At 36.5% G+C, this 22,211-nt stretch overlaps 1 protein-coding gene across 2 annotated transcripts in view; it reads right to left on the bottom strand.

The window, feature by feature from the left end:
• The window catches only part of LOC134670786 (synaptotagmin-10-like), a 192,334-nt gene that overhangs the window by 112,427 nt on the left and 57,696 nt on the right, over window positions 1-22,211 (bottom strand). The window lies entirely within an intron of this gene.

The raw sequence follows: 22,211 nt of genomic DNA, 5'->3' as shown, positions 1-22,211 counted from the left end.
TTCTGGTTTGTCGACTTCAAAATTTCTGTTACATAATAAAACGCTTGAAAGAATTATATTTTTTATATATATATATTTTTATTAGTAATTGATGTTGCCATCCTCAGACCTTCTGACACATGGTTATTGGTAGCTATTTCATCGATTTTATTTATTGCCAGCGATTATTTTGTGATACAATATCCCATTCCTTCAACAAACCCTGTCTTCGTGGATGGGTGGTTTCAAACTTCTAAATTAACGTAAAAAAAGATACGGTCGTTTATGTCAAAATACGTAAGTATTCGACAGTCTCAAATGAATCAAAATTTAAAACTGGTAGGTAGTAGGTAGCTTAAGGAAGTCCTGTTGACCTAGAACTATGAAATGTAGCAAGTAATATTGTCTAACACTATAAGTAGAGGGAATAATCTGAAAACTATAAAGTACTTACAAAAAAAGAAATAAGTAATTTAAATTTGTAAGGTGGGCGAGTTCGACTTGCACTTGCATTTTTTATAGTCCTATTTGACAGATGTCTTTAATAGGAATGAGGCTGGTGCATGGTATGGTGAGAGCTGGTGAGTCCATAAAAATCATTATTTGGGGACAATCTTTCACCCGTTGACCTAGCCTCAAATTAAGCAAAGTTTGTACTATGAGTACTAGGCGACGATGCCGACGATATACATACTTGCATAGATAAATACTTAGGTACATAGTTACTTTATTTAATATTTAACTTTAAGTTTTTTTTTTAATAAACCATTTATTTACATACAATATATATACAGTGGTACAACTAAACGAAATTAATAACTAGCTTAAATCTAAAATAGGCCCCTGAGGCATTGTACCAATACCAAGGATGCTGGCGGCATTTCCCCGCTGTATCGCAATACTGATACGTTGTGCGAGGTAGCCGCCAGCTCTTCGGTCACCAGTTACGTCAACCAGACGCTTCGCGATTTCTGCGAACAACTTATGCGCTCTGGGACCCCATGGACCTAGAGTTTCAACTCCAACTTTACTTATGTAACAAAGTAAAAATCTAATTAAATCCTTCAAGCCAGTTTTCCCTATTTCTTCTAAAGCAATATCGATTCTTGGCTATGTTACCTATTAATATGGTAAGTAATTGGTGGTTCTCTTTAGTGACTAGAGTTAAACCAAAAACTGCAGAGATTTTGACAGCACACGCAGTGCAGGTGTTATTTTAAACGTCAAACTTCTATGAAATTATGATATAAATAACACTGGCACTGAGTGTGCTCTCAACATCTCTGCAGACTTTTCTTGGTCTAACTCTACTAATAGACTCCTCGAGATTGATCTTAGATGATTCACTTAACCACATAATATATTTCTTTATAAAAATTCAATTTCTGGATTAAATATTTCCCTTTTCGTCAATTGAATCCAGTCAGTTATTGTTTGTTTCTATTTTTTTGATTATGATTTCCTCTTTCTTTGGCGAAGGCGTCTATCTCATGCATTCTAGTGTTCTGTTTTCATTACTGTAGACAATACAGATAATTTTAATTGTTTTAACAACACTTTTTCTTTATACTTAAATCTCACAGACTCTTCACGTGTTAGCCTTTGACACGAATATTGCTAAGCAAACTTGTTCTCTATGTACTCGTAATTATATGTTTAAACAAGGTACCTTCTGTATAATTATGTAACAACTAATTTCTAACCTAAATTGCAGATTGTGTTGGGAGATACTTGTTTTACCATTGTAATAAACTGATTCGCAGTTACGAACATCTACGCTAAACTCAAGTATCTCGGTCATCTATATGAATTACAAGTATCTCTGTTTAGTTACTTGAATTTAGCGTAGAAATGGGACATATACTTGAATTCAGCGTAGAATACAGGGTCAAAAAAAGATACTTGGATTTTAAAAACATGAATATTTTAAAAACTACGCATTATTTTACAATTATTTTTTTGGTGAAAGATGCGCCTAAAATTGTAGATTCCGAAAATCCAAAAAAACCGTTTTTGAAAATTTCCGAGATGGGTCAAACAGATCACTGTGTTACGTTCTTTCCTGTGGACATACACAAAGTTAAGGGCTATAAAGGTTAATTTTCTTATTTAACCCTTATCCACGTAAAAAGGTCCTCCTTTTATTTACAGAACTATGATAAAATCATTACTTACATGCCCACAAGCTGTTAACTATTGCCCACAGGAGAGAAAACTAGCGTGTTCGCGCGAACTGTACATTTTTCTCCCCTGTGGGCAATAGTTAACAGCTTGTGGGCATGTAAGTAATGATTTTATCATAGTTCTGTAAATAAAAGGAGGACCTTTTTACGTGGGTTAGGGTTAAATAAGAAAATTAACCTTTATAGCCCTTAACTTTGTGTGTGTCCACAGGAAAGAACGTAACACAGTGATCTGTTTGACCCAGATACTTGTTTTCTGCTTAGGGCAGCCGAGTTCTGACATGTCTTCTAATCCTATTAAGGACGTACCTAGATCTCCAGAGAAATCTAGCTCGTTTACGTGACTCACCTACGTGAAAAGCGATGTCACCGTTCAGCTGTTTAATTTTGTGTATGTGATACGCATAATTATTTTTCGAAATGGGTACCTTACTAAAATTTTTTTTAGGGGACGCCTTTGCCCAGCAGTGGGACACACAATTCATCATCATCACAGGCCTTTCCGTCTAATGCAGACGATTTATGCATTGCTGTTTAGACAGCGGGTTTGGTGGTGAAGGGCGATGCATGAGCGGCACGACCTCCAACATATGTGGCAGAGAAAGCCCATGCCACCTGAGGTGCCAGTCCCGGTTTGCTTTCTGCGACTAGTAGTGCGAGTGGGTATAATATCAATACAAATGTCATACGTGTTAAAGTAACCCTATGACTGCCTTTCCACTAAGGCGAAGATGAGCGGAGGTAAGAGGAGACGCAACTGGATTACAAATAATGCTATCGGTTGATTTCCGCACGTCTCTCAACTCCTTCTCAGCGGAAAGGCAGACTATCTGTTTCTCTGTCCTTCTTTTACCTATTCACACTTAACCACCTTGAACCATTTTATGAGGTTTGGTAAGGAGGCAATTTGAGTCCCGGGAAGAGTCATAGTGCTTAGGGTAAACGTACTGGTGCTCGACCCGTCCCAGTACATGTCATCTGGAAACTTAAGTCATTGTCAATAGACGTGATAGCAAGGTGTCATCTATTGGGCATTTGCATGTCGAGCACTACTCCGTTTACCTTATAGTTTTTGTCATAAAAATCATCATTTTACTCAGAAGTTTCGAGCAAAAGATAGTTTTAGTGTTCCGTACAAAACTTTGTTCACGGAACACTTATGGGATCACTTCGGTCTTGCAAATCAGTTAAATGCGTTTTTAACTATAATTTTAAATGATGGCTATGTCACTTCCGACAAATCTAGATTTCTTATGTAATGGTTACATAATATGTCACTCCAGACAAATCTAGATTTCCAATAATAGAACAACGTAAAATTATCTTACTGAGAATATGTTACTACCGAGGCCTGAGGCTCTTAATCAAATCAGCGTTGGGGGTCGGACGATAGATTGTACTTGTCGCCACCAGACGGCGGTAAGCTGCTTGACACTTATTGATGAATATGTAGATGCCATTGACATGAGGTAATCGCTAAATTGAATTTGGCTGTGTTGTACCCGAATATAATGGAGCTTAAGGCAATGGTGAATAAACTGTTGCTGAACTTAGTTATATTTTGGACTTGTCGTCACTTCCCACCAGAAGGGAGGCTCCGTAGACAACATGCCAATCGCTAACGCTCCGTAGCGATCGAAACGCAATTGTCACTGTCAAACTAATATGAAAGAGTGATAGAGAGACACAAAGCGATTCGATGGCGAAACGCAAGCGATCTTTACCTTGGCTAGGCCGCCAGATCATTGTTTTATGTGATAGCCATCAAACGAGCAGACGAGAGCGTCTTATGGGAAACGGTCATCCCAATGACCAACAATGCACTTATGAGTTGTCGAACCCCATGTCGTAGCGCAAAGGAAATACCTCTGGCGGCCTAGCCAATGTGATGATCGCTTGCGCTTCGCCATCGAATCGCTTTGTGTCTTTCTATCACTCTTCCATATTAGGGTGACATTGACAGTTACGTTTCGTTCGCTACGGAGCGTTAGCGATTGGCATTTTGTCTACGGGGCCAGGTTACCACAAATAATGATTTAATAATTCCACATTCTGCACGTTCTTGGAAGAAACGAGCGAGATGCCTATTTATTCTTGGTGTACATTAGATACATGTATCTAAGAAGGAAGAATGAGCTTCGGTCAGCTATAACTTAGTGTTAAAAAGAAAACAGTGTCGTAAAATAACTTGAGCTGAAAACGGATAGAGCGGCAACGTCCTAAGATGCACCCTTTGATTTATGAATCCACCGGGCGTTGACTCAGTGCAAAGGACTATCGTTTGTTCAGTCCCTTAAACGTAGACTGGTCACACCCTGGTTATGATAAGGTACGTAATGTACACAGCATATATCGTCATTAATCATTCAATATCTTTACGAAGGTGTCATTCTTTAGTAAATGGACTGAAAGCTGCTCGAATACCGGAAATTTGATTTATTGCTTAGCACATTTAGTTATTTATCATTTTCTCACTATTTTTCACCTTTTAACACAGATACAGCAAAAATTCCTCCTCCCTTTTAAAGTTAGGTAACATTTTAAGCTTTTGCCATTCTAAATACAACAACTCGACTAATATCTGTACTTGACTTCTAACGTCTCAAATTACGGGTAGGATGTTTCATATAACAAACACAAACAAAAACAGAACTTGTGATATTCCACGCTAAAAATATACCATGTTCATTTTACATACAAAATATTAAGAAAACAAGAGTAAGTTATTGCTCCCTAAATAATCGGCGAACATCCCCTGTACGTTTATATACGTGGGATTTTTCCACCGATCAAAAATATTTCGCCGTGACAGTTTGCCTAGGCGACTAAACCAGGCTTACAACAAATTGGATTAACGGCAGACAGGTTAACTCACTCGTACATAACAGATGTTCTGACTAGACATGCTGAGACAATCTGGGTTAATCGGCTAAGTTAATGTTACGCTTATTTTTTGTCATTTTGTATTCAGTACGTAATCCAGGCGTTATCTAGTTGGATGTAGCACGTAAGATTAAGGGGGTATTTGTTATAAAAGGGGGTAAAGTTGTTGTATAACCCCTAGTGCTAATATTAATACCCTAGCAAGCGAAATATTACAAAATTCGAAAAATTTGAATCTTATGCGTTGCGAGGGATTCATGGCAAACTTTGACATTAGAGTTAAACAAATTTTGCCGCCAAGTGAACACACAAAATTTTTCTTCATTTCAACACGAGAAAAACGCTAACTGTAAAATACTGCAAATCAAATTAAAATGAACATTATTAAATATTTATCAATCAAAATATCATCTTTTAAAAGTCATCTCTCCAACACTCACTTTTTTAAACTTACGTAAATATTTTTAAGAGACGTACACATTTATTTCTCGAGGCGTCTCGTCCAAATATACTAGAAAAGAATATTTCACCCCTAAAGCGTTTTCCAACGGCTTTATTATAATATAATTTTGTTAGCAAAAGGAAATTGTTTACATAAACCTGTCAACACAGCCTGGCTCCCGTCTAGACTTTTGAATGGACCTACGTCATAAATTTATTTATCCATATCTTCAAAATATGCTTAAATCATGGAAATGCGACTTTGTCACGTTGTGAATATGATTCAAATTTATGTAACTCGTACATACCTACGTATAACGTACCTACAACAGTTGGTCTCATAGTTAAAGTTGCTCAGTATGACCCATATCTTCACCATGTAAATTATTGCAGGTGACAAAAAAACACCCTGTACAAACGCCCTGCTTTTTAGCTGACTACATTAAAATAATATTATTATAATTAGCGTGATAGGTACTAAATGCATAAAGAGTATTGTTGAAGAAGAGTAACTTATGCTCGTAAGTCCCGCGTTCTTGTACAAGTACAAATTAAGTTCAAGTTCAAGTCAATTCAAGAAGTAAAAGAAAGTTCCAAATTCATAAGCGCAAAAATTGGCTTGGGTCTTACGAGATTAAAATAGTTTACCTTAAAAGAGCAATGATCGGGTAGTTTACATGTCCATTTTCTAAAATGAACAAAGTACCTAACCACACTCAACAAATATTGTATCCTTTACTAAAGGCCTGGACTAAATTAAACAGACACCATTAGAATAGAATAGTATAGTTGTAAAATACTCAAGACTTTGTTGGTTCTGTGGCCACGCAGGCTCCATCCACAGTGCAAATTCTGAGCTCCAACAGATTCAAAAAGTATCAAGACCCATCGTTTTACTAGAATCTTTATTCTCTTGTTATTGGAGCTGCAAATATTTGACGAAATTTTATTTACGCAGCCTGAATTTGCTAAAGGATTTTTCCAAACGACCAAACTTGGTCGACCCCCAACAGACGCGGTACATAAAATATTTACTTTTAACGCGGTCTCGTAAGTGGTTAATCTATTCAGATGAGGCTAGGACAATGAACCCAGAGTGGCGGAAGTTGACTAAGGCCCACTTGCACTATTCCACTAACCCGACGTTAACCGGTTAAACCAGGAGTTGCCATGGTTAGCCATACAATATGACACTAGGTTAATAGTTTAACCGCTTAACCCCGGGTTAGTGGTATGGTGCAAGTGGGCCTAAGTGAAGAAATTTGGGTGGGAGTTGAGAGCGCTAATGTGTTTGGGGGTGCTTTATGCGTGTCGCTAACCCAACTTAGACGAGTCGAATACTTAGCGCCACTTAGGCCCACTTGTACCATTCCACTAACCCGGGGTTAAGCGGTTAAACTATTAACCTAGTGTCATATTGTATGGCTAACCATGGCAACTCCTGGTTTAACCGGTTAACGTCGGGTTAGTGGAATGGTGCAAGTGGGCCTTACACCATTCCACTCCACGCGGGTTAACCGGTTAAACCTGGGGTTGCCATGGTTACTAATACAATTTTACACTGGGTTAACGGTTTAACCGGGTAACCCCGGGTTAGTGGGTTGATGCAAGTGACGCTTAGAAGAATAACGGCCTGATTCTTGAATTGAACTTTATTTCGAAAATTTCCTAAAGATACGACACGGATCGGATATGTCAGTGTCAAAAGTTATGTTTCTTCATACAAAAACGTCACTTTTGACACTGACACGTCTAATTCGTTTATAATATCGTTTCTAGATATTAATGGGGTTGGCCGGTGGAAGTTTTTAGCAGATGGCGCCATCATAGCTTGCCCTGTCAATCCCTAGAATTGTGTCAATTTTTTGATTTTTTAATACACTGGATGCCAGCCCTTTAAGCCAAATCTCGTAGAAAAAGGGGCAAGCTATGATGGCGCCATCTATGCAAACGTTTGACAGTTGCCAACCCCATTGACGTATGTTAAAGTTCGAATCGGGCAGATAATTTCTTTTCAAAAACTCAAAGTGAGCGACTTTCAAGATCAAATCCGTAACAAATTGCTAATGAATTGCCGAATCGGGCCCCTGGTTTCTCTACACGTTCGACTCGCTATGTAAAAAATAAGAATACCATTCAGGATATGTTTGCGATGGGATGATGTTAAAGTATGCGATGTGCGTTGGAATTTTTTTCGAGAACGTTGCCGTGTATAAACAGATTCTCTTTTTGTGACAATTTATTAGCATAATATTTATTTATCCTCCTTGGAGCATTGACACGAACACCCATTTTTCATACGCTTTTACCTACGCTTCGCATATTTGTTCGTGTACTTGGATACCCATTTGTCGGTGATACTTGATACAGATATTGTAAGCTACATTTAATTCACGTACACTGGTATCCGCTTGAGCAGAGACTATTGGCATACCTTTTACTGAAATATCCGTACAGACACAGAAACGGAAGACGGCGGCAATGTATTGACATTCTACAATGAAGCAGGGACCGTTACCGGTATTCTGACTACAGGTTATTATTGAGGTATAACCGGTGTAATTTGAATTTGGGTATTTATATCACTTAAGCTCCGAATAGAGGTATTCGAATACCGGTATTCAATAGTGTTATCGGTTTAGCCAATTGACAACAAATACCACTATTTGATAGTTTACTCCTAAAGCTATTACCGGTAATAAGTAAGTCCCAATACCGGTTGTAGTAGTACCACGATTCGTTCCTTCGCTACTCGTCAAGGACATTGTCCGGCCCGCTTGTAAAGTTGTAAATACTTAAGATTCGGATCTTAGAATGCCCGTTTTCATGTTGCTGGTGAAATTAGCTGTTAAGTGATGATTTTGATGGATAAATATTTAATAGCGTTCATTTGATTCTTTTAATTGTTTTTTTATTGTTCGCGCCGAATATTTTTTTATAAGACAGTATTATGCAGCGTTAAAATATGTAATAGGTTATAGTCCGATAAGAAATAGTTGAAAATTATTGCGGGCCCCACTTCCTACGAGCCCCGATGCATATGTTTTCGTCAGGTGACCCCACTTTTTGAGGTTCTCGCGTTTGTTCAAAAATAATGTTTTTGTTTAAAAATTACTAATGTTTAATGCTTATACTAATGTAATTTAATTTTATATGGTAATACTCTGCAATAACTAAATCCAAATACAAGAAATACCGTTTGTACTGAAAGAAAAAAAATAATGTTTTTTTTTTTTTTGACGGGTAGGATTACAACATATGTGAAAAGGGCTATTACCAGAGAAAGCAATAGGGCTCTGCCAATGTACTGAAAATTTTGTTTCGAGCCCATGCATGCAGCAGTGCTGTAAGAGAGGACAATATGATTTGGACAACGTTTTTGAAAACTCCTTTTTTTCAGCAATAAAAGTCTCATGCAATTTTATTATACGATCATAATAAACTACATTAAACATTGCTATTATGGTTCCCATTACTGGGTCATTATATGTTCATGTGTAAAATTTATTAAAATAAACAAAATTGTTGCGCGGAACTAGACGAAATCATTTGCATCAGGGCTCGTACGTAACTCTCACATTATTGACGTAAAATACTTACTTAAAAATGGCAATAATTACGTACTTACGGAATTTTTCTGGTTATATAATTGAATTTCTACTATTTTATGTCGCACCAACACCATACTAAGTCATTATTTGTCGTATTACAACGTAATGAACCAAATAGATAAAAAAATATTATTACGGATTTTTTTTCCTGTGCGTTCATCAAGACATCAAGAGACAGACCCGATTTCATTTAAGAAATTTCTTACGAAAATATTGATAAAATTACATGCATTATTGTATACCATTGTTCAGATGTTGCTGCATCCTACGATGCCCCGCTAAGTTTGATTTAATGTTAATAAAATGACGCCAATGACTGGTAAAATTTTTTTCCTACGAGCTATAAACTTTTTGGAAAAATATAAAAATAATAGGTTTTACTTTAGTTTATAAGTTGACATTATCAGTAAGTGTATTTATAATTAAAATGCAATTATTCTATATTAATTTAAAAAAAACATGATATTGACAAAAAAAAACCTCATGCATATAAGACATATGTAAGACCCTTACTGGAATATGCCTTCCAAATTTGGAATCCATATTTTAAAAAAGATATAATTCTTATTGAAAAAGTCCAAAGAAGAGCCACAAAATTGGTACCGTCTCTTCGTAACCAACCATATGAAGATAGACTAAAGGAATTGGGCCTGACAACCTTGGAGCAGCGAAGGCAACGCGGTGACCTGATAGAAACGTATAAAATACTCACAGGACACTACAACGTACCCGGGTTAAGCGATATTTTTTACTCGCAACATAAATGACAGACTGAGAGGACACTCTCTGAAACTGACACGGACGCAGAGTAGTAGCAACCCCAGACGACACTTCCTGTCTAACCGCGTAGTGAAAGTGTGGAACGGTTTACCCGAGTCAGTGATCAGTGCACCTTCGATAAACTCTTTTAAAAACAAACTCGATGAACACTTTCGTAGACTACAAAACACAAGTGGACATTGATGTGCACGTATCAGCTTTAAGCTGCCTGTGCATTTACATATAATAATAATAATAATATAAAGTACTGTATATTCGGCAACCTCCAAAATACTAGACGTCTTTTCATTATGCGGCGTATCTTTTTATTTACCGAACCTGGCAACATCCAACATATTTGTCATACCTATGTTTTTTTCGAAACTATTATAAATAGATTTTTTTCATGATTTTTCTACAATAAACAACCACATACCTAATAAGATAATAACACCAAAAAAATGATACTAACACAGTTTTTAAGATTTTTTTTTCCCTTGTCGATTTAAGGGTTAAGCATGACTTTTCATTATACGTCTTAATATTGAAAAGTTGAAAAATTCCACGCCGCCGCCGTGGATTTTTAGGTGGCGCGCCGTTGCCCAATTATTTTCGACCGGCGCGCACGTCTAGCGCCGCCCGATAGGCATTTAGCCGGCGACGGTTCGCCGGTCAAAATTGGTTGGCGGTGGCGGCGAATCGGCGGCGTAGCCTTGAAAACTTGGTTTATGCGAAGATAATTCAAACCTTTTAATTTCAAGGATTATTTATTGAATTATGGTAGGAAAAAAGTTTTTCATGCCATGAACTGTAGATAAGCAGCACAATGAACATCTTTATATTGTGAGGTTACTGTTAATTGAATCTATCACTAATTCACTACACCTTATAAAACAAAGTCCCCCGCCGCGTCTGTCTGTAACTATATGAATGTATGTTCACGATGAACTCAAAACCTACTCAACTGATTTTCATGCGGATTTCAGCTATCAATAGAAAGATTTTTGAGGAAGCTTTAGTTTAGGTGTACAATTTGTTAAGGTTTTGTGTTATCCGTGCGAAGTCAGTGCGGGTAGCTATAGTCAAATATAATAGTTATTTAGGGTTATGTACGTATCGCCAGGAGAGGTGAATGATTACACACACTGCTCGCACAGAGTACCTACTAATCGCAAAAATAGTATGAATGAATCAATGAGTGAATGCGACTTAAACGTACGATATTAAAAGCCTATAAAAAAAACCTTCAAGAAACTTTTACAGTTGATATCAACTTGATATTGGTACGAAATACGGAACCCTAAAAAGAATATTAATTTCAAAATCTCACTGTCATTACATGATTTTGTTGTTGTGTGCGTGACTTCAACTATCGTGCTCATACCTTTACATGCAATTGTTGAGGATATGTTCTGGAATAGACGTAGTAGGTTAGGCTCCATATCACCAATTTCTTATTCATTGACATTGCCTGGCCACCGAATCGCTAACTACTGCCACATGTTTAGCTTAAGCATAGACAAGAGAAAGCATGCAGTCTAATATATATTAGCCAAAAAATTTATATATCCGAACTTAATATAAGGTGCTAACAAATTAGCTACCAATATTTTTACAGCTGATAATACTCGACTCCTGGAATATATTTAAGTATGAAACATTTAGGTTTTATGTTTTTTTGAGAAAATTGGAAAACAAATTTGCTACGTAAAAACACCCTGTTAATGAGATAATTAAATGAGTCCTCTTTTTAACTGGCCACTTCACGTTGATAAATGAAATGACACGTTGATGATAATGACATTTAACACAAACAATTGTTGACAAAACAGAAGGTGTTAAACATCTTGTCAGTTAAATCATAGACAAATATAGTAAGCATAGAGTGCTCACTCCGTACATCAGTTTTGGTACCAAAAAGACTATTATTTTCGTAGTTGACATTTAGCATCGAGTAGCGGGATTATCAGTACCGCTACTTGATACTAGATGTCTCAAATGTCGCGACTCACGAAAATTGTATTGAACAACTATTTACAACTAATATTAAAGCAGAAGGAGTTGAAAATAAGTTCCAGTTAATCCTTGTTTAATATTCGCTGAAAGTTGTTGAGCATTAGACATTTCGGTCGGTGCAACATCTATTGTCAAGTAGCAGTACTGATAATTCCGTTACTCGATACTAGATGTTGACTACGAAAAGAATAGTATTTTTGGTACTAAAACTGATGTATGGAGTGAGCATGAGCACTCTATGTATTTTTTCTTTATGTGGTTAAATGCACGTAATGATTATTTTTAATTAAATTTTTAAAAATAATTCTAATTTATTTTTTTGTTCGGTAAATAAAACAAAAATATGATATGAAAAGTTTTCTTGATTTCTATTTAAAGTTAATTGTTTTTATATAATAAAGTACCATCTCTTAAAATATCGGTACCTAATTTGTTAGCACCTTATATAAAAGCAATAAATTCCCGATCAAACTAATCTGCATAGCATTTGCAACGACAACGTGTGAACGATGAACGATGATATTTACATCGTTAATGTCAAATTTCTATGAAAATATGACGTTTATATTATAATAACACTCCCTCACTTTGTTCTGTTCAAATCGGTGCAAAGTTAGCTTAGACAGACTCTAGTATCTAACAAGGTTACGCCGATGCCACGGCGATAGCGCAGTGTCGGCAGCGGCGACGCGAAAATTTTGGCGGCGGCGGCGGTGCGAAAATTTTGATGGCGGCGGCGGCGCGCCGGCGCGGCGCTCATATTTCATATGGAAATGTTTTCTGGGGTTAATTCTTTTCACTAATTCATTCATTAACCTCGTGCTTTGAAACGATCGCAATTTCGAACCACTTGCTACGCTCATAAATTATGAAATATTTCGCTTGTACAGCGATCAATATTAGCATGAGGACTTAACAAAAACTTTAACCTCTTGTCGCAAAGTTTTTGGTTACTCTTGATCAAGTGCAATGAATACCGGTATTAAATACGATAACCATTACCGGTATACTGAATACCTGTTATTATTGAGGTATTAATGAATACCGGTATTTCATTATGTCAATTAGTGTAGTTTAGCGATAAAGACAAAAATGTGAGGGGGCAGGTAGAGGAGCCTCACGGGGATGATGGGAATGAAAAGGCAGGATCCAGAGCGATGAGGGGTATTTATTATTTAAATAAAAAGGCACCTGTAACAATACAGGTTACGTGTTAACAGATAGGTATGTATAAAAATACTTTCGTAATTCAGAAGGTTAGAAATCAAATAACTTACAATATGTGCCTTGGTAATGATGTAGATATATATCTGGAAGGTGTGCAGGGCCACAAAACGAGCACTATACTGAACTGCACGCACTTATGAATTATTACGTTTACTAATAAAAATCACACTTAAACGGTCGTGTTTAGAAACTTGGGAAGTACAGTCCGTTAGATAAAATGATGTTTATCGATCAAAGTATGTGATCGAACTGAAAATAAAAATCATTGAATGGAATTTGGAATAGGATTTGAATTTCAAAAAGGGAATTTAGAATTTGTATGGTGCCAGAAATAGTATGAAGGTCGATAGTGTAACGCTTCGTTACACGCACCGTTACACTACCGGGGTCGCCCTGGAAGGGAAAATCCTGGGGCTTAAGGCCAAAGGATTTTTCCGTAATGTAAATATAATGTAATGAATATGGGTATGAGTGATAAATTTAGAAGGTGGGGATGTTATATACAATGTTTATCATACAAGAGAGGCGATTTAAACATGCATACCAAAGGTCATTCATACATCATCTTATAAAATTTTGGTTAATTGTTTAACCAAAATAAGTTTCAATAGAGTACTCCTTTAAGTAGAGGACGTACTCATTAAATCGCTCTCCATTAGTATTAAGGCTTATTAATCAGTAACCACCCGCTGAATATTAATGAATCTAAATATAATATCTACAATAATGTGTACCTACAAAGAGTACGATTGTTGAAATTTATTCAACAAAATAATGCCGTATGGAATGTAGGATTACTACAAAATATCATAAGATAATTCCTTAATGGAATTAATAAATGTACTGTACGGTACGTATGTACCTAAGTACGTAAATATGAACGTTATGTCAAGGGAAGAAATATATAAATAAGTATTGTTCTAACTCTGGTAGAGTTAGCTTTGAATAACGTTATATGAACGTAATATAACGTTATATAAATTAAATAGTATAAATGAACGTATAAATTCGTACTAAGTAGGTATGTACGAAATGTAATGAGTCCGAAATGTATAATGGGGATGAGATATAATTATAAATGTATAACATTATATACAATATTTTACAAGTTAGGAGCTTAGGAGAAAAGTAGCTAAGTTTGAGCCAAATAAGAATCTAATTAAGGAAAAACAGTATATTATTTATTTTAGAATTTTGGGGAGAGGTTTAAGGTCTCTAATATGCCATCGTCCGAGCATTTTGCCGGACATGTCTTGTAGGACATATACTAAGGGTGATATTTTTTTTAGGATAGAACATTTAATAAACTTGGGTGCAAGTTTAGCAGAATAGTGTTTAGGAGAATTACTAATTGCGTAATTTCGTTTCCAGACGATGTCATTTTCGTTGAATTCGAAATGTTGGTGATGTTTATTATACGATGAAGAATTGGTTTGGTGTGCTCTCCAAAGACGGGCTTGTACTTCGGAGAAGACAGGCTGGAGAAGACCAAGATTATCAGCGTATTCGTCTCTGGGCGCGAATATAATATCATCTGTGAGATCAGATTTATCGTATGCTGATCCACATGTGACTAATTCGCGACCAAATACAAGGAAAGAAGGAGTATAATTTGTTGTTTCATTTACGGAAGTATTAATAGCAAATTGTATCTTATGTAGGTTGATATCCCAATTCCTGTGGTCATCCTGTATGAATGAGGATATTGCTGTGGTAACAACTTTATTATATCTCTCCACGGGATTTGGTTGGGCGCATTTAATTGCGCAATAGTGTATTTTTGGGATCTGATAGGAGTGGAATAAATCCGTTGTCTCTTGACTAACGAATTGAGGACCATGGTCAAGAATTATGGTCTGTGGGATTCCGTATACTAGGAAAACTAGGTTTTCTAGAATATGAACGATTACTGATGACGTAGCACGTTTAATCGCAAAGAGGAGGCAGTATTTTGAAAAACAGCAAGTAACGACAAAGATGAATCTGTTGTGTTTTAGTGTAGTAGGCAAGGGGCCGATCAAATCTATTGAAATGCATTGAAAGGGTCGAGAGCATTGCTTAGGTTTACCCATTAGGCCAAGTTTTAGTTGGGTTTGGTGTTTGCAAGCTAAGCAAGTCTCGCATTTGGCAATAAAATTTGAAATATCTTTGTACATTCCTGGCCAAAAATATTTCAATTTAACTTTATTGTATGTTTTAAATGTTCCGAAATGAGCGCAAGTTGGGGTGGAATGATTTTCTGTGATAATGGGTATTCTGTACTCTAGTGGGATAACTTCTTTCCAATTATACTCAGATTGGAGTAACGAAGGGGTTTTTGAGTATCGGTATAATTTATTATTATGTATTATGTAATCTGGAGTGGTGTTGGGGTTAGAACTGCATTTAGCGTAGATATTATTATACCAGTCGTCATTGGTATTAGAACTATTGTAGTTAATAACGTCTACTGAAGGTAAGCGTGATAAAGCGTCAGGGATTAGATGATCTTTACCACGTTTATGTTTAATTTCGAAGTTAAATGTAGATAGACGAATACTCCAGCGGGCTAGACGTCCGGTTGGATTATCTAGATGGAGAAACCATTGTAATGCGGAATGGTCTGTGTAGATTGTGAACTTTAAGCCGTTGTCAAGATAGCAACGCCAATGTTCTAGGGCTAGTAAGACACTTAAGAGTTCTCTTTCTGTAATTGAGTAATTTCTTTGGGGACCAGTTAGGGATTTGCTCATATAAGCAATGGGTTTCTCAACGCCATCAAATTCTTGGGTCAGCATGGCACCGATGCCGAAGCTGGATGCATCACAGTGGACTGCGAAGGGTTTTGAGAAGTCTGGGCAAGCAAGAACAGGGGTAGAGACTAGAGCTTCTTTAATGGATTTAAAGGCATTGTCTTCTAGTGATGTCCATTTAAATGGTGGTGCTTTTTTGGAAGTGGAGGTAAGTTTAGTTAGTGGTGCAACCTTTGTGCTGAAATCGGGGATAAAGCGTCTATACCAACTTGCTGTACCTAGGAACTTTTTAACTTCTCGAGGAGTTGTGGGAGGTGGGATGTTAAGTATTGCCTTAACCTTGTCAGGATCTGTTTGAAAGCCGTGTTCATTAACTATGTAACCAAGATATTTAAGTTCTTTTTTGAAAAATGAACACTTGGGGAAGTTTATAGTAATGTTGGCTTGTACTAGTCTTTGGTAAACTTTATTAAGTAAAGTGATGTGTTCATCGAAAGTATTACTTATGATGATAATATCATCTAAGTAGGTAAATACTGAGTTATCAAGGTTTTCAGAAGGGAATAACGCATCCATAAAGCGTTGTTGGGTAGCAGGGGCATTAGTCAATCCAAAAGGCATTACGCGAAACATGTACATGCCTTTTGAGGGTACGTGGAAACTAGTTTTAGGTCTATCAGAGGGGCGTAGGGGTATTTCCCAAAATGCTTTTGCTATGTCTATCGATGATAGATATTTAGCATTTTTTAGATTATCTAAAATGTCAGAAATGAGTGGGAGTTTGTAGGCATCTTTGCGCGTAATCGAATTTAGTTTACGGCTGTCGATGCAAAAACGCCACGTTCCATCTTTTTTAGGAGTTATTATGACAGGGTTTAGCCATGGGCTTTCACAGGGTTCGATAACATTAAGCTTTAGCATTTCATCAACTTCTTTGCATAAAGCTTTTTGTTTCTCTGGAGAAAGCCTATAGCATCGCTGTTTGATTGGTGGATGGTCACCGGTATCTATGTGATGTTCAATGAGGTGGGTTCGTCCTAAGGGTTTGGTTTCTGTTGAAATATTTTTAAATTTTTCAATAATAGTATCTGAAATTAACTGTTGAGTTTCAGAAAGGTTGTCATAATTAGTGATGTGTTGGTCGCAGGTGGAAATAACTAGGGTATCTATATGTTTATCAGAATATGACGTTATGTCAGGTAATATGTGAGGAGCTATATTGAATTTTCTCCAAAAATTTGTGCCTAGAATCAAGGGTTGCTTTACAGTAGGGATAACATGAGCGGTAATAATAGCCACAATATTTTTGTACGAAATTGGTAGTTGAATTGTACCAATAGAGTATATAGGGTAGCCGTCGGCTACAGAGCCTACGACTTTATGGTCGTAATTTATGGTAAAATTGTGGGATAAGAGAATTTTATGGGAATTATTTCCGAAAATAGTTAAAGCACTGCCACTGTCTAAGAGGCCACATAAAGTTAAATTATTTGTCTGGATGTTGACATAAGGTCGTTCATCGTATGGATCTTGAGTGAAAAGTGCTGATGTAGTATTGTATGATGACATAAATAATTTAATGGTATCTAACCATTGGTTCCATTCTGTAGCAGTAGTTTTATTTAAGTTACTTTTCTCCTTTATGCGTTTTTTGGAAATTTATGGCAAACTGTACATTTTGCAAAAGTGACATTTTGTTTGCCACAGCGGAAGCATACTATATTTTTACTTGTACAAATATCTAAAGAATGATCGTTTGTTCTGCAACGCGGACAGGAGTAACGTAACGTAGAAGGTGGTGCTGTTACAGTATGGACCGGTTTATTAAATGGGAATGGTGGTATGTACGGTTGGGAAGGGGGGGTATGGTTAGAATCTTGTTGAATGTTGGTATAGTTGCTAGAGCTATAAGTAGAGGTAGTATTACAGCTTTCGTACCATTTGCACGATTGGAATAATGTGTCTATAGACGTAACATCTGTAGGAACTAATCTGGAACTGTAATAAGGGCTCATGTTTCTACGGAGGATATCTATTTTTTGTTTTTCAGAAAGGGGTTCATGTAATTTGGAAAAGAGGGCTTCCATGGCTGAAAAATACATTATTATTCGTTCATGTTGTTTTTGTTTACGGGAATGTATATTTTGTAGTAAGTTGTGGTCATGGTCATGCAATTCGAAATCTTTTAAGAAGTGGGTTTTAAATGATTTCCAATCTGTAAGGGTTGTTTTCTTTGACCTATACCAATCTAAAGGAGTGCCTGATAAAAAATCGTATATATATTTGTGTAAGCGTTTGTCGTCAATGTTACGCGCAATTGCAAACTCTTCGATGTTTCGAATAAAATCATAAGGGCAACTATCGCCTTTATAGTTGAATTTTTTAAAATCGCTTGGTTTTGCTTCAGAGAGGTTGGTTAATTTTCGAGCAAGTAGGTCTAAATTTGTGGAATCATCTATCAAAGAGGTTGCTGACGCGTAAGTTGACGTTGTTGTTGACGGTTGTGACATGTTAAATTTTGTTTGACATTTTGACAAAAATTCGCATATTTTCGAATAGTTGTCAATAATTTCTGGAGATAATTCAGTGGTAATATGGAGGCGTTCTATTCTGTTATATAAATGAAATAAGAAAACCGCTATTCTATCGTGCTTCGCTTGGTTGGTGGTCGCAAGCTGTAGCTGAGAAGAAACTATTGTGAGGCATCTGCTAATTTCGGTGATATCCTGTTCAAGATCATATGGGCTGGAGAGATTCGAACACGGGTCCGCGAATAAATTTGGAGTGAGGAGCTGTCTTAAATCATCAGCCTGCGCGGTGGCTGGGAACTGAATGTTCCTGAGTTTGAGCTCATAGATGAGTTCAGGTTTATTTAATAGTGCTGGATTCATTGTTTATTAAAGTGGATACCTATCACGAAGAGAATAATTGATGTTATCAATATAAATAAAATATGTAGTTATTAAATTTTATTTTTTATTGAATCGAAAGGAGAAGTTTATTGTGATATTAGGCTTAGTTGTGTATATTTATTTAATCGGGTGAAGGATAAGCTATCGGATTATCTCCAACAGTACTGCCGTAAGTCAGGATTGGTTCGCACTTCAGTGACTCCAAGGAGTTTTAAAAACACTTAGGATTGAAACCAATTTGTGAGATTTCAGTGGAAATCTTGGATTGTGTAATTGTATGTGATAGATGTTTTGTGTAATCACTATGTTAAGAGTTTTGTTACGTGGCGCGACAAAAAGCGTAGGACGCTGGCATAATAGGGATTAGAAAATAGATATAGATAAATTGGTATAAGATGATGAATGATGATAGATGTATATGTAATTGGTTATTTAAGGGGGGAATTTTGGTTAAACGGTTGAGGATTAGATAAAAGGTTGGTTGTAAAATAGAAAATTAAATAAAATGATGTTAGGCCGAGAGATATTGCGAAAATTTGAGTTGGGTCGACTATAACCTTTTAGAATTTTGAAAAGATCTTAAAGCTAGCAATTACAAACAATATAAAAAAAAATTGTTAGAAAAAGGAAAAATGTAGGACTGGAACAGCTGGTTGCGGTTGTTGGGTAGGAGCAGGTGCTGGCACGGAGGTACTGGAACGGGCTGCTCAGCGTCGTAGGGCGGGTGGGTGTCTTGTCAGGTCCGGGTTTGAGCACGTTGGGCGCCAGTGTGAGGGGGCAGGTAGAGGAGCCTCACGGGGATGATGGGAATGAAAAGGCAGGATCCAGAGCGATGAGGGGTATTTATTATTTAAATAAAAAGGCACCTGTAACAATACAGGTTACGTGTTAACAGATAGGTATGTATAAAAATACTTTCGTAATTCAGAAGGTTAGAAATCAAATAACTTACAATATGTGCCTTGGTAATGATGTAGATATATATCTGGAAGGTGTGCAGGGCCACAAAACGAGCACTATACTGAACTGCACGCACTTATGAATTATTACGTTTACTAATAAAAATCACACTTAAACGGTCGTGTTTAGAAACTTGGGAAGTACAGTCCGTTAGATAAAATGATGTTTATCGATCAAAGTATGTGATCGAACTGAAAATAAAAATCATTGAATGGAATTTGGAATAGGATTTGAATTTCAAAAAGGGAATTTAGAATTTGTATGGTGCCAGAAATAGTATGAAGGTCGATAGTGTAACGCTTCGTTACACGCACCGTTACAAAAAACGGAATGACAGCAATACCTCTAATTCGAATATAGGTATAACATTTTAACCGGTATTCGTTTGACAGTTTATATACAGGTATTTAATAAAACCGGTTATACGGTCCCTGCAATGAAGGTGATGTGAAAACGGCCAAAGGAACTACCTAAAAAAGTAACAATATCGTGTAATATTTCATACCAAATTGCTTTCATTTACAGAGTACGTAATGTAGGTATTCGATTATGTGTACTAAGCGTGTTGTGTAGAGTAGATAGAGGTCATAACTACTTATGACATATCGTACATATTTAGACAAGTTGTACAATTTCGAAATGGCTCTTCGATCATTCACCTAAAATGCCAATTTTTTTTAAATAGGGCATTTCTCTGTTTTTTCTTCATCTTTGTAATTAAAATAAAAGTAAAAGTGCACGGCCCACGCAGCAATCTACTTAATAAAAAATTTCATGGATGGTTGGTTGAGATTGCCCTGTTCAATTTATTTTAGTAAAGGTTAGATGAAGACGATGAGGTAATGTTGCTTTTCTCAACTTTACTTAACTTATGCTTTATCTCGATTCGTAGAAACAGTGTCTTTGTAAAATATGAGACGGCGAGGTGATTTATAACAGTTATGGAGACAGTAATAACTCATGAGGCTGTCATGTCCCATTCCATTTCGTATAAGAAATTTAAGGAACTGCTTCGTATGAACATTCTAGTAGTTACCATATTTGTTTTGTTAAAAAAAACATGTTTATTGTTTACACCAATAACCTATTTACCTAATATGAATTTATTAGCAGAGAGAGCAACCTAGTATCAGAACTAATAAGTTTCTTTTTGGCAAAAATTTCATTTTTGGTACAAGCTTTTATCGCTGACAGTACTTTTCTTACGGCAGACAACTAATAGTCATCGACACAATTCTACAACCCCCTAACACAATTAAGTTGTGTTGTTTCATCACAGACTTTCTATGGCTACCTGTCTCCATCATCAGATCAGCTCGATGGTACCATAATATTGCATTGTCATCCGATTTATATATGCATGCAAAATTTTAGCTCAATCGGAAACCACACAGACAACGGTCAGGTGAAAGTAAATAAAAGCTTGTAAAAAGAGTCGCAACACTTCCATCATGTAACATATTCTGGGTTGGATACGCATCTTCACGGCAAGTGTGAAGGGTAGGTAAGGCAAATTATTACTGACATTGAGCCCTACTCAGAATTTACAATTCGTTATGGTTTTGATACGACCTTTATAACCGTAAATATACGGATTGGAACTTGGATTGGATTGGAATATGTGAATTGGACAATCGGAAGTGTTTGTGGGTTGGATGGTCAGATGGCAGTCGCTTTCGTAAAAACTAGTGACTACGTAAATTTTTATGATTAGTTGTCAAGAGGACCCCAGGGTCCCAGAAGCCGTGGCAAAATGCCGGAATAACGCGAGGAAGAAGTATACGAATGAATTTTCCGAAAATGGAAACAAGTAAATAGTAAACACTATCTGTCGCCGGCTGACTGCGCCGAAACAACGGCTGTCAAAGGAAATTCAAACCGCGTCGTGGACAGACGTGTCTTCCGGCTCCGTCGGGACGGGAAAAATAGTTTCCATCGGGCGACTTTTCAAACTGAACAAAACGAACATGAGAAATATTGGGACTTATTTGCTGAAGAACTCATATTTCTCGATTAAAGGCGTTCATATCTGAGCGTTTCTATTATTTTTTGCCACTTTTGTGCTATTTCTACTCGTAGTCAGGAACGCGAGCTCTTTTTATCCTTATGGGAGAAAAAAGTGTCCTAAAATATCCATACATTTCTCAAAATTTTTCACTTTGTAATTTGTAATTTATTTATTTGCTAGAATCATGGTTAACACAGATGTTACATAGAAATATAAGTCCAGCACAATTCTGCCGACTTACGGCGTGCAAATTTTACATACTTAATTACTAACTTTACTCTATATTTACATTTCACAGATTAATTATTGCTTAATAACAATGTCAAATTTGCAGTAAAACAATTTTATCTTGCCGATTACGTATAATTTTACACACTTATCAAACAAAAGTTACACACTGTGTATAAAATTTTATTTCCACAAATTCAACTAAACGCTATTTCGATCGATTTAAACTATTGACTGCGTTCCGCATAGGTGGAAAATAAGATGGGTTAAAA

The sequence above is a fragment of the Cydia fagiglandana genome, chromosome 14 (assembly GCF_963556715.1).
Source record: "Cydia fagiglandana chromosome 14, ilCydFagi1.1, whole genome shotgun sequence".
Classification (NCBI taxonomy): Eukaryota; Metazoa; Arthropoda; class Insecta; order Lepidoptera; family Tortricidae; genus Cydia; species Cydia fagiglandana.
Note: the sequence above shows the minus strand (reverse complement) of the source record. Positions and strands in the feature narration are given on the sequence as shown.